The sequence below is a fragment of the Oncorhynchus clarkii genome, chromosome 20 (assembly GCF_045791955.1).
Source record: "Oncorhynchus clarkii lewisi isolate Uvic-CL-2024 chromosome 20, UVic_Ocla_1.0, whole genome shotgun sequence".
Taxonomy (NCBI): domain Eukaryota; kingdom Metazoa; phylum Chordata; class Actinopteri; order Salmoniformes; family Salmonidae; genus Oncorhynchus; species Oncorhynchus clarkii.
In genome coordinates this window covers 20,583,515-20,596,827 of record NC_092166.1, presented here as the reverse complement: position 1 = coordinate 20,596,827, position 13,313 = coordinate 20,583,515, and the positions used below count along the sequence as shown (strand labels likewise).

The 13,313-nt window shown below is 40.1% G+C and overlaps 1 protein-coding gene across 1 annotated transcript in view; it reads left to right on the top strand.

The window, feature by feature from the left end:
• The first annotated feature begins 571 nt into the window (after positions 1–571).
• The window catches only part of LOC139376071 (bone morphogenetic protein/retinoic acid inducible neural-specific 2), a 115,238-nt gene continuing 102,496 nt past the window's right edge, over positions 572–13,313 (top strand). The window contains exon 1 of the mRNA XM_071118226.1: positions 572–1,247. The gene's annotated coding sequence lies outside the window, so the exon portion shown is untranslated. The remainder of the gene's footprint in view (positions 1,248–13,313) is intronic.

The window sequence follows — 13,313 nt, the reverse complement described above, 5'->3', positions numbered from 1 at the left end:
GAAGAGAAAGGAACGTTCTAAACAGGCACTTTTTGGGGGGTTCGAACTGGTTCAGAACTTTGAAAATAATTTGTTCCAACCCCTTTTCCAGACACTATAATCTATGTGAAGGTGCATTGAAGCCTTTCTGGCAGCTCATGTTTGCCCAATGCCCTACTTTATGTTGGTGTTTCCTTTATTTTGGCAGTTACCTGCATCTCTCTTCAGAAACTAGGGACTTTGTCAGTATGAATTCAGTTTGCCAGGAGTCACAACAAATTTGCAACACACAAATTTGGCTAAAGTATTGGGAGAAGCATTTCTCTTTCATTAGCCAGGCTGTCCCTTCAGGCTTGCAGAGCTCCGTATATCCTCTCCTCTGCTTCCCCAACCCCCAGCCTACCATTTCCCCACTCTCTCTCCTCTTCTCATGTCCCTCTCCTTCCTTCCACATAGCATTATCGACCCCTCCTCCCTGTACTTTGCTCTGAGCTCAGCTCAACCAATCACGGTCTGGGAGGCGTGGCAACAAGAGTCGGTTTGACAGAGCAAAGAGATGTGTTCCTGAAAGACTTTGAGCAAGAGCAATCGTCAGTCCAGTGCTCATCCGAAGTGCTGGGCTTGAGAGTGAGTGATGACTGTAACAGGGGCAGCTGAAGCTTAGCTGTGTGGCTCACAGAAAAAGGTGTACATTGTATTTCTCTGCTTTGGTAGCAGGTGCAGGCTCTTTACTGAAGGGAGAGTTGCCTAAAAGGAAAAGAAGAGATATTTTGTGTGGATTTTATTCTGGTTCTTCTGACTGCTACACTATATATTATCATTAAGACCTGGAGGCTTGGGGCACACTGGCACTTTTGACTTTTATCTTGCTGTTTCCCATTTCTGAAATCTTAGATGCATCCTTAGTTTTAAAATATTTTTTGGGTGTGACTATTTTTGGTCTCAGCTGATTATCTCAAGCTAAATATACACTGTATTGTTGTGGACTTGACAGTGTTCTAGGGGCACATTTGGACCCCAACTTGCAACCAACATTGACTAACTTGGCTATAGCAGTGAGAGGACAATGCCTGGATTATCCTATAATAAGCGACTCTGTAACTTGCCTGTTGGAAGCTGCAAGTAAATCAGGGACTGGAGGCTGTCGGTTAGCTGCTGGCTGCATTCCACCAGTTTGTCTGAAGACTGTAAACATCTTGACATCTTTCACTAGCTGGTAGGATACACGCACAACGAAAGAGACAACAGGATCACCCTTCACACTCTGGGTGAGATGCCATTGCTATTGCTTGCCTTGCTTCTATATCAATTTGTAATGTGCTTTAGAGTGTCTGAGTATTGATGTTATTATTTGCACAGTGACCTGGCTGGTGTGTATTATTAATAATGTTGAGTTAGTAGTCTGATTTTGTGTTTTTATCCAAAGAAGTTGTACATTCATTATCAACCTTTTTTATTACATCAGACGTTCGCTTAGTTTACTCTTAAATTATCTCCTTAAATTATTACTCAGGTGCTATGATGCTGAATTACTGTCTTTTTTTATTTGTGTGCAGTTTTTGGGTGATTTGAAACAGCTCATATCAATGGGGGTGTCCCCTATAGCCTGTGACGCATGAATTTTGATGTGCATAGGCTACTATATTCAGCAGAGGATTTGTGAATATTATGTTTTATACATGCTCCTCTGTGAATTTGCATTCAGTTCGTAAGCATCTCCAACTAGGCTTACTCAGTCCAGATCTCTCCCTGCCTTAGGCTTAGGGTATGATAATGGAGCAGAGGAGAGAGAGAGATTCAGGAGATTGCTGCAAAATCATTGAAAGTGCCTTCAAAACGTGAGATGCCCAGTGCTTTAACTTTCTGGTCAAGTGAGAATTCTTCAGCCAGTCATTTTAAATATAGCACCTCAAGAACAAAGCTTGAGAGATTTAACAAAACCACCCCACAGCTTTGTTGTTCACTGCATGGGTTTGCCTCCTCGCTGTGTGAACCTTGGATAACTGCCTGGGCATGGTGGAAGGAAAGGAAGAGGCAGTGTGTAGGTCAGTGCTTCCCTCTTGATATGGCCATGTGTCTCAAAGTATTTGTGCTCGTCAAAGGCCACAGGCAGCACTACCACTGTAGGAGGAAAGAACTGGACACTAGTGTGAGCAATCAGTCTATTGTTTTACATATGTTCATGAATCCTCTTTGCACATGATTTTGGCAGACTAGAATCATGCTGACATTTCAATCGGAGGGGGTATTTAATGCAATTTTTCACCAAATATAAAGCAGCTTTCTTTTTATCTAATCCGTGGAGGGAAATGTGTAAGCTGCTTCAGTGTATTTTTTAAGCTGTTGGTTCTGTGCAATTCGTATTTGAATAGCGGATTCCTGGTGTTTGATTGTTATAAGTATTTATAAACAATGATGAAATAAGTCTCTCTCTCCAATTACTTTTATTTGGTATTTTATTCACTAAGGGGTGGTATATGGGCATTGTTGAGAACATAAATATACAATGTTATCAAAATGAACACATTTACTAGAAAAATATTCCCTGCTTCTTTACAACAAAGTGTCTCTGAGGGAGGTTGTCTGTCTTGTCCTCTATTTCCTGCCTGCTTTTATTGAACATCAAATGTACATGAATATCAGGGGCTTGCTACATTAAGTAGTTACAACTAGTCTGCTTTTTAAAATTCCCTGTGGAGAGAGAGACTTTTAGCTGCTCACCACCCTCCTCTTCCAGCAGTTGGGAAGGGAGAAGCAGATTCTTGACAGTTTTACTGCTTTTTCTCACCTACAGAGGGAGCATAGTACCACACAACGTTTAGCTGATCTGCCTCCAGCACTAAGCTATTCTTGAGCTCACTCTTTTTTTTTAAATGCGGTCTGAAACATGTATGATGCTTGGCTGAACTCTCTTAGAGAATGATAAAGAACATTTTTAGAACGGGACATGTGCAAAGTAAATGCATTGATCTCAATTATTGAACATTATCACAGCAGAGATTCATTTGACTTGACATCCAAACCAAATTCATTGATTTTCAATGTTACTGTCAACGGAGATTTAATCCCTCTGAGCCGCACAGGTTATGCTGCAGAAATGTACCATTTGTACTATCTTGACCCAGTTTAATGTTATTTTTTATTTGCAGCACTCTTTGGTGCACCATGAAGCCAGTTATCTAACTACAGTAGGCTATGTAGATGTAGATGGTATACCACATGACGTTTGTGTGTGTGTGTTGGTGTGTGTGTGTGTGTGTGTGTGTGTGTGCGTGTGTGTGTGTGTGTGTGTGTGTGGTAAAAATGTAGTGCTCCTAAATGAATAAAACATTGATCAGTAGCCAATGCAAACTCAATACAGTATATGCCTAGGCCTAGCAGTAGTACAGCTGGATTTTCATTTGGAGATCATATTTCCCAGATCGAAGCTGCTGATTCAAAGTGGACTGGAATGGAACCAGTCTCTCGATGTGTCCGAAATGGCACCCTATTCCCTTTAGGGTCAAAAGTAGTGCATTATAACAGGAATAGGGTGCCATTTCTCTCTGTAGTAGAACCATATCAGTACAGCAAAATCACTTGCCAAGAACATCTGCGCGGACATGATAATAGTCTTCCCCACCTTTTAGCAATCATTTGTGCCCAGGGAAGTTTGGGTCATTGATTACATTTCCATAATTGAGATTGAAGGATGGAGAGCTGTAGAAAATGAGATTGACAGAAGAGAGGAGAAACTTGGGCTGATTCTCAACGAGTAGGGCCATTGTACACCAACTCTGTTCCACAAAGAGTGAAAAATGTACTATCTTATACCCAAATATATGGCACAGTTAGGAGAGAGTGTCAATCGTTCTAATTTATTCATTGATGAGGAATTTTCCATCTTAATTTTTTCCCCCTTATTATTGCTTATGCAGCCTGCTAAGTTAAAAAAGCATCATTTGTTTGACTGGTTTGCATGTTTAATTAAATGTTAAATTCACAAGTTGAATTACCAAGCCTTCCCCTCATAACCTCTCTCTCCATTTCTGGACTTTCACAGAGAGAGCCCCCTTTTAACTTACTCATGCATGCAGTGTAGAAAGCATGCATGTCCATACGAGTTCAGAGCTGACTGAGGACTTTGGAGTCGAATATATATGCATTTTTTTACCCGTAGATAAAATGGTTTGCAGTGGAAGTATAAAAGTGTGTTTTAATCATTTGAAATTGAAAATGGCTGACAGGCTTTTGATGTCGATCAATCAATCTTGGTTAATTATTAAAGCACTCAAGACAAAAACAATGCCAGACTGATACAACAGAAAATCTAATTGAAATTCATTTTTCAAGGACTGGAATATGCAATGGATGTCGTAGCACTGCATATTCTATCCCAGGGGTCTCCAACAGGTCTCCAACAGCTCCAGTAGCTTGCAGCCCACATTTGAGTAGCTCGCCAAACAATTCTGAAAGGACATGCAATTATTCATATATTCCACCGCAACCTGCCATAAACAAATCTAAAAGTATCAGAAACTACTAGCTACTATCTAATTAACGGAACATTGACATTACCCCACCCTGGTTAGCCACTATTAGCTTAAAAAGCTAAACCTAACACAATATCTGCCAATTAATTTCCAATGTATATTGCCCCTGTCTGTGTGTGTGGTGTGCATGTTTGTCTATCACTCCGTGTGTAGCCAGTTGTGATAACCGCATGTGGGTTCACAGAAATACTTTCCCCAAAACCTTCTCAATTAAATCTTAACTGCAAAGTAGGCTTACCTGGCAGAAGTATATCATGAGTAAGTATATAATTTCTATCTATTATTTGGTATTTGCTAACTTTTCTATGACATGAGCAGCATCAGTACAGAACCATCCTAGACCGGCACATTAGACAGCATATTCCTCAAGGGGAATTACATTCAAGTCTAAATATATTTGTTTTCTTCGAGACCTACAAAAATTGCCTTCTGATTTAAGCATTGACATGGACTCTCAGAACATCCAATTAGATTTTTTCTCTATGAACAATTGCAATTTTGAGAGTGAAAAACAATAAAGCTAAAACCAGGAAAAATACAACTGAGAACATAATTTAGGAAAATATAAAACAGAATTTGGGGGGTAAAATCACATATTTTATAGAGTTGTTTATTAACCATTATTCTACCAGGTATATTGCCAGAAAACAGTGCACTGCTTTCTCCTGCACACTAAGGACCTGGGGAAGACTTGCAGGGGAAAAGAGAAGAATGTGCCTATTTGAAAGCTAGAAAAAAATGTAGCTCACAACATGTTTCTTTTCTTAAAAGTAGCTCTCATGCAAGAAAAGGTTGGAGAGGTTCCAGTCCTTGAAAATTAATAAAATAATTTTTCCAAATGAGTGAAACAAAGGACATTTTTTGGGGGGTGAGAAATTGGAAACTGAAATGAATCAGCACTCTATAACACAGGCTACTTATATAGGATGCCTTTGCAATTCGGCCAAAAACTTGGATTTGTCTGTGTGTGTTGGAACACACAGTACACTCAATGGATGGCTGTTTCATAGCTGAGGCTCATCAATAGAGACTCTGTTTGCATCCCAAATGGCATCCTATTCCCTAGATTGTGCTCTACTTTTGACCAAAGCCCTGTAGACCCTGGTGAAAAGTATTGTACTATATAGGGAATAGGGTGCCATTTGAGATGCAGACACTGAGTCGTGACTGCAGGCTGTTAATTTGAGACAGGAAATAATCCTGCAGCAACAGGAAATGTGGATTGTAATTCATGGGCATTTTTGTAGGGTTTTATTTAAAAAATGAATAAGTGAAAATCAAGTCTGACATTTTTGCACATTTCAGAAGACTTCAATTCAAATATATTACAAGTTTTACATGTCCTGCATTGCAGAAAAGTTATCCTGCAACACATGGTGATCAGATTAAGATCCTACATCAGGATGTTTCAGGGTCACTGAAGAGACTAGCTAAGCATCCTTAGCTTCATGACAAGAAAAACACAATTGAGGTGACTGTACTGTATAAAGGCTAACCCTGAGCAAGGCCTTAAAGTCAAGTTACAGTATGGTTCAAATAGGAAATTCATATTTATATCATTTTATACTGGGTGCACTCATTAGACGTGCTTCAGCAGTCAACAATCTAACGCAGGGCAAGATAACTAGATTCAACCTCAGGCCAAATCTTCTTAGGAACGGATGGTCGGGGTGCCGGACAATAAAGTCATTTGTACTCTTTCTAAATTGACCACAATAAATTGTATTTGAAAATAACACTAATTTCATACATTGATTCAATTGAAATACGATCACTTATGTCTCTTTTTGTTACTAGTAGGAATATTTCCAAAAATATATTTTTGTGCTAAATTCCTGGTAATTTGACCGTATTTGTTGACCCAAAACTAAAATCCCCAAAATATATCTCTATTTTTTTCTCTAAAAACTGTTGGGGAACAAACAAATATCACTTACGGGCCGATTTTGGCCCACAGGCCGCCTGCAGACGACCATTGCTTTAATGAGTCAAACCTCTTGTTCTGCAAGGTGTTATTCTCTTCTTATTATGAATTATAGAAATAAAAAGTTCTCAATGTTATTGCAACCAGCATATAAAGGTTTATATCATTTTTACAGTATAATGTATGCCCCAAGATGGTGGTATGTTGTGTAGATCCTTAGGCCATATAGATTGAATCCAAGCACAGTGGCGGTGGATCCTAGTTTTATTGGGTTCTACTAAAGCCTATAAAATATCTGCTGTTGGACGAAAGACAAGATTTGTGTAATATAAACAGGCTACACTGCTGATAAAGATGGCACGTTTAGTGTCTTGAAAAAAAACAACTGTTTAAATACCACCAATAACTTTTTTGTCAGCCTTTAATGTTTAATGGTGAGGTTCAAGATGGCATCAATCATCAAAACGTGGAAATTCCAGATTATCCTGGTCAAGGGTCCGTGGCGAAAAATTATTTATTGGACTAGGAGTCAAGGATCAGAAGAGACCAGGCAGCAACCAGGGATGTGTCCCAAACGGCACTCTGTTCCCTACACAGTGCCCTACTTTTCACCAGAACCCTATAGGCCCTTGTCAAAAGTAGTGCATTATATAGAGAATATGGTGTCATTTGGGACACAGGCTTAGTTGATTCATGCTGCAGCTGGGCACAGGTGGAGGTTCCACCAATCAGCCCCAACAGCAGGCTTCTTTCACTGCATTTTAATTGAGTACTAAGAGGATGCCAGCCATCAGAGACCACAAGCTGTAAGCCATTACAGTTGGCGGCAGGGTCTGATGGCCCACAGATTGACTTGATTTTGATTGTCCAAGCGAGTGAGGAAGATCTGTCCCAAGCGGAATTTACTGAATTTTATGATTTCCATTAGATGATAATAACGAATAACTGTAATTCTGAGGAAATGCTTGAAAGTATGTATCCAAAAATGTATCTTCATTATTTGACCTAGCCAGAATGTGGACATTTTGTTCTTCTGTAAGTGCAGTTCTTTTCCCCATCGCAATTTGAAGCAGGGGACTGGCTATTGTCATCCATTACCACATACAAATTGACTGAGTGAGAGTACGGAGAACTGGGCTGCTCTGCTCTAGGTATTAGGAATTGGAACAGTACTGCATCAGCCCCATATCAAGTTTCCACCACCCTTGTTCTCAAGCAATGATGTATATAAACTATGGATTGCTGATGCTATGTATTGGCCAATGAGAGGCTTTGAAGCCACCGGTCAGCCATATTGGCACTGCCCAGTAGGAGCATTCTCAATAGGAATGAATGGAATTGTACAGTATTTTAATTAAATGTTTCAAGGACAAAATTACATGTATTTAAAGGGAAATGTAAAAATAATGTAAACTTCATCATCATCATCTCTAGTACCACCCCACACATATGAAGATAAGTGGTTCCAATGAAATTGTCAACCAATTAACAGGCAATGCCTACTCACGATTGGTAAAAATCACACTCTGCACACTGATGATGTTCCTCTTTTTTACTACAAAACATAAAAACGCAGCAATTTCACATATGCTGATGTTGGGGTGATGCTGGAGATGATGAATATTAAGTTGTAAAATGTTGACTTTTCCTTTTCAGTATTTTGTTGTAGTGGGAACAGTAACATTATTAGTCATATCTAAAAATTATACTTGAAGTAAAATATGTTTGTGTGTGAATATCAAGTTGTAAAATGTTGACTTTTCCTTTTCAGTATTTTGTTGTAGTGGGAACAGTAACATTATTAGTCATATCTAAAAATTATACTTGAAGTAAAATATGTTTGTGTGACCAAAAGTATGTGGAAACCTGTTCGTCGAACCTCTCATTCAAAAATCATATATCATATAATAATTTTGAGTTGGTCCCCCTTTTGCTGATATAACAGCCTCCATTCTTCTGGGAAGGCTTTCCACTAGATTTTGGAACATTGCTGCAGGGACTTGATTCCATTCAGTCACAAGCATTAGGGAGGTAGGTCACTGATGTTGGGCGATGAGACCTGTCTCACAGTCGGTGTTCCAATTTATCCCAAATGTGTTTGATGAGGTTGAGGTCAGAGCTCTGTGCAGGCCTGTCAAGTTCTTCCACACCGATCTCGACACACCATTTTGTATGGACCTCGCTTTATGTATGGGGGCATTGTCATGATGAAACAGCAAGGGGCCTTCCCCAAACTGTTGCCAAAAAGTTGGAAGCACAGAATCGTCTAAAATGTCATTGTATGTTCTAGCGTTAAGATTTCCCTTCACTGTAACTAAGGGGCCTAACCCGTACCATGAAAAACAGTCCCTTATCATTCCTCCTCCACCAAACTTTACAGTTGGCACAATGCATTTGGGCAGGTAGCGTTCTCCTGGTATCCGCCAAACCCAGATTCGTCAGCTGGACCACCAAAGGAAAGGAAGACCCAGAGTTACCTCTGCTGCAGATGATAAGTTAATTAGAGTTAAACCTCTTAAGGATCCGCCCCTTTTCTTCAATTTTCACTCAAAATGACATACCCAAATCTAACTAACTGTAGCTCAGGACCTGAAGCAAGGATATGCATATTCTTGATACCATTTGAAAGGAAACACTTTGAAGTTTGTGGAAAAGTGAAATTAATGTAGGAGAATATAACACTTTAGATCTGATGTGCCATCATATTTAAATGCAAGAGAAAGGCCATCAAACAATAGCATGGTATTCTTTCACTGTACTAGCTACTGTAAATAAGTAAGTGCAGTGCAGTTAGATTAACAATATTCTAAGCTTTCTGCCAATCTCAGATATGTCTATGTCCTGGGAAATGTTCTTGTTACTTACAACCTTATGCTAATCGCATTAGCCTACTTTAGCTCAACCGTCCCGCAGGGGACCCACTGATCTTGTGGAGGTTTAACTGCACCTCAAATTGCAGCCCAAATAAATGCCTTACAGAGTGGGACTATCATTTGTTTTTCAACAGGACAATGACCCAACACACCTCCAGGCTGTGAAAGGGCTATTTGACCAAGAAGGAGAGTGATGGAGTGCTGCATTAGATGACATGGCCTCAACAATCACCCGACTTCAACCCACTTGAAGATGGTTTGGGATGAGTTGGACAGCAGAGTAAAGGAAAAGCAGCCAACAAGTGCTCAGCATATGTGGTCATCAAGGCAACGGGTTGTTTCATAGTTGTGATGTTTTCACTATTATTCTACAATGTAGAAAATAGTGAAAATAAAGAAAAACCCTTGAATGAGTAGGTGCATCCAAACTTTTGACTGGTACTGTGTATATAAACTCAGCAAAAAAAGAAACATACCTTTTTCTGGACCATGCTTTTCAAAGAAAATTAGTAAAAATTCAAATAACTTAACAGATCGTCATTGAGAAGGGTTTAAACACTCTTTGCCATGCTTGTTCAATAAACCATTAACAATGAATGAACATGTACCTGTGGAACGGTCGTTAAGATACTTACAGCTTACAGACAGTAGGCAATTCAGGTGACAGTTATGAAAACTTAGGACACTAAAGAGGCCTTTCTACTGACTCCGAAAAACACCAAAAGAAAGATGCCCAGGGTCCCTGCTCATCTGCATGAACGTGCCGCATCTGCGTGCATGTGCCGCAGAAATGTTGCAAGGAGGCATGAGGATTCCAGATGTGGCCAGGGCAATTAATTGCAATGTCCGTACTGTGAGACGCCTAAGACAGTGCTACAGGGAGACAGGATGGACAGCTGATCGTCCTCGCAGTGGCAGACCATGTGTAACAACACCTGAACAGGATTTGTATACATCCGAACGTCACACCTGCGGGACAGGTACAGGATGGCAACAACAACTGCCCGAGTTACATCTGGAATGCACAATCCCTCCATCAGTGCTCAGACTGTCCGCAATATGCAGAGAGAGGCTGGACTGAGGGCTTGTAAGGCCTGTTGTAAGGCAGGTCCTCACCAGACATCAGAGACAGCACCGTCGCCTATGGGCACAAACCCACCATCGCTGGACCAGACAGGACTGGCAAAAAGTGCTCTTCACTGACGAGTTGTGGTTTTGTCTCACCAGGGTTGATGGTCGGATTCGCGTTTATCGTCGAAGGATAAACGCCTTTTTCTTGTTCACGCAGATGAGCAGGGACCCTGGGTATCTTTTTTTGTGTGTTTTTCAGAGTCAGAAGGCCTCTTTAGTGTCCTAAGTTTCATAACTGTGACCTTAATTCCTTACCGGTAGTAAACTGTAAACGACCGTTCCACAGGTGCATGTTCATTAATTGTTTTTGGTTCATTGAACGAGTATGGGAAACAGTGGTTAAACTCTTGACAATGAAGTTCTGTGAAGTTATTTGGATTTTTACGAATTACCTTTGAAAGACATGGTCCTGAAAAAGGGACGTTTCCTTTTTGCTGAGTTCATGTTCCCTGATAGAGTAGAGTAGTGGCCCTTGTTGGTCAACCAGTAGCACTTGGTAGATTTGGAAATCACGATTATTATTAAGCCAAGTCTTTCCCTTTATAAGCTCATGCAGTAGTTGGTGTGAAAACAATGCAGCGTGGATAGTTTTCACTATCTCCCTGATGCATTGGTACCAAGGGAACATTTGAATATTGTACACATGCTGTAATTAGATTAGTATTCGCATGCTCTTCGAAAATGGTAGGGTTGTAATCAGATGCCTAGTTGTGTACTGTATAGATAGACTTCTTGTGGCACTGTACCGCTGATGACACAGTATTTACCAAATTATAATGAGTAAGACAACACATTATACAAAAGTAGATGTAATTATTATTTCATACCTGTTTTTCCAAACCAAGAGACCTCTTTGACTGGGCACAATTTTTTATGACACCTGTCTCAAATAATTCATATTTACTGCCTCTTCTATAGAGGCCTATGTAGTACATGGAGCTGTTTTACTGAGAAGTGGACCACTGTATGTTTGGATGGGTAATTAATGAATGCTGACTGTACTTTCATGTATGGTGCGGCCACACTTCCCACAACAGGCTGGATGGATATTACTGTTTGTTTTATCATTCCTATTGCTTCCCTTTCTGACTTCATGACATAAGATAGGCCTATGTATCAATAACTAAAATACGTGGATTGACTTATGCATTTTTTTCATGGTTGTGGCTTTCCATTCACAATTGCTCTTGGGCTGCCAGAGTGGTTACCAAATTTTGAAGATCACTTCCTGTAGATAGCTTTTTTTCAGTACATTTTGGCAACTTGCGCATAAACAATAGCTGAAATGGCATTGTACAGTCATCAATTTATTTCATTTAGGGATAAGACAAACATAAAAATACGTCCCGCAGTTTGGGATAAGCCCTGCACCGGGGCGGGGGGGGTCCTCTATTGCAAATGTGACATTTAGTGTTAAACCTCTAGTATGTGATGTGAGGAAGATCTTTGGAGGATATACCCTTGGACTTTGTTTTCATGAATTATACATTGTGCAGAGAGAGACAAGTAGACATGTTCTTGCTATTCCTTTCACTTCTTGATACTGACTGTTTTTGCCAGTTCTTCATTATCTTTTCTCCTGTGCCCACAATACTTAGACCTGGCTGCACTTTTGGATTAGAGAGATTGTCATCGCTGTCACTTGCTTATCTATTTCTTCCCTCTTGAAATAAAGCTTAGCCAGACGTGTGATGCCCTCAAGATTGCCAGTAGGCAGGTATGGAAATCCTTGACCGATGAGATGTCCTTTGTCTGAGCTTCACCTGTGCTGCTCCTTAGCATATCCAGAAAATGTTGTCGGTATCTTAAGCCTTTAGAAGGCGTTCGCCAACAGATCCTGAAGCATATTCAAACTGTCATCTCTCTTATTTAATTAAAACCTCAACGTTGTGTACACTCACTTTCGCGTGACAGACATCCATTTACTCACAGAATACTTGAAAGCCATTGCCCTCATTCTGCCCACTCTAACTTCCTGCCTTACCTGTCAGTCATGAGAATTCATGCTTCTGGTTCCCTCTTCATCGTTCTAATGTTCCTAAAAGTCCACATAGGACTTATTCTGCCTTTTTGCATGCCAATGATAGCAAGTGACACATGGGGAGAAAAATAGAACTCTGAGAGATGGAGCAGTGAGGTGACAGAGCGATTTGATGTCTAAATATAGGATCCCTGCCTTTGCACATATTTCATTCAGACACCCCACAAAAGGGAAGTGGTCTATGTGGAAATTGACTCATCCTGTTGGAGTCTGCATTTTTTTTTCATCTCAGGGGTTCAAAAGACTGTGCGTCTGTTTTTCCCGTCTTCACTTTTCCCTCTGTGCAGTGGTTTGCTAAATGACTCATGTTTCCTCTCGCAATACCTACAGGCATACATCAGCCACAGCAGGATTAAGCTGAATGTGAGCACGATTTAAGGGCTTTAGCAACTGTCTCCCCATACATCTTAATAGAATTCGCATGGCCTTCTGTTTGGGCTAAATACGGTCCTGTCTTGGTATTACTCCTGCCGTTTATACGAAGTGAAGGTGTTTAAGTTGACAACTGGCTTACTTGCTTATGGGCAGGGCAGAGATGAGTCAATTAAATAGTTGGTTTGGCTCAGTAATATTTCTACCATCTTTTATTCTGTCTCTCTGAAAGAAATATATTAAATAAAAATCAAACTGAACCAATAGAGAACAGTATATTCATTTTGTAAGCACTAATATCCAATGAGTTGTACAACAAGCCCTCATATAGCCTCATAGTCACAGACAATGTAGAACATCTCTGGAAATGCAAGCATTTTACAATCTGAATGATGAAATATAATTTTGAGCTGGGCAGAAGAATAAAAGCAGTGTAGCGTAAAACGCATAAAAAAATAATA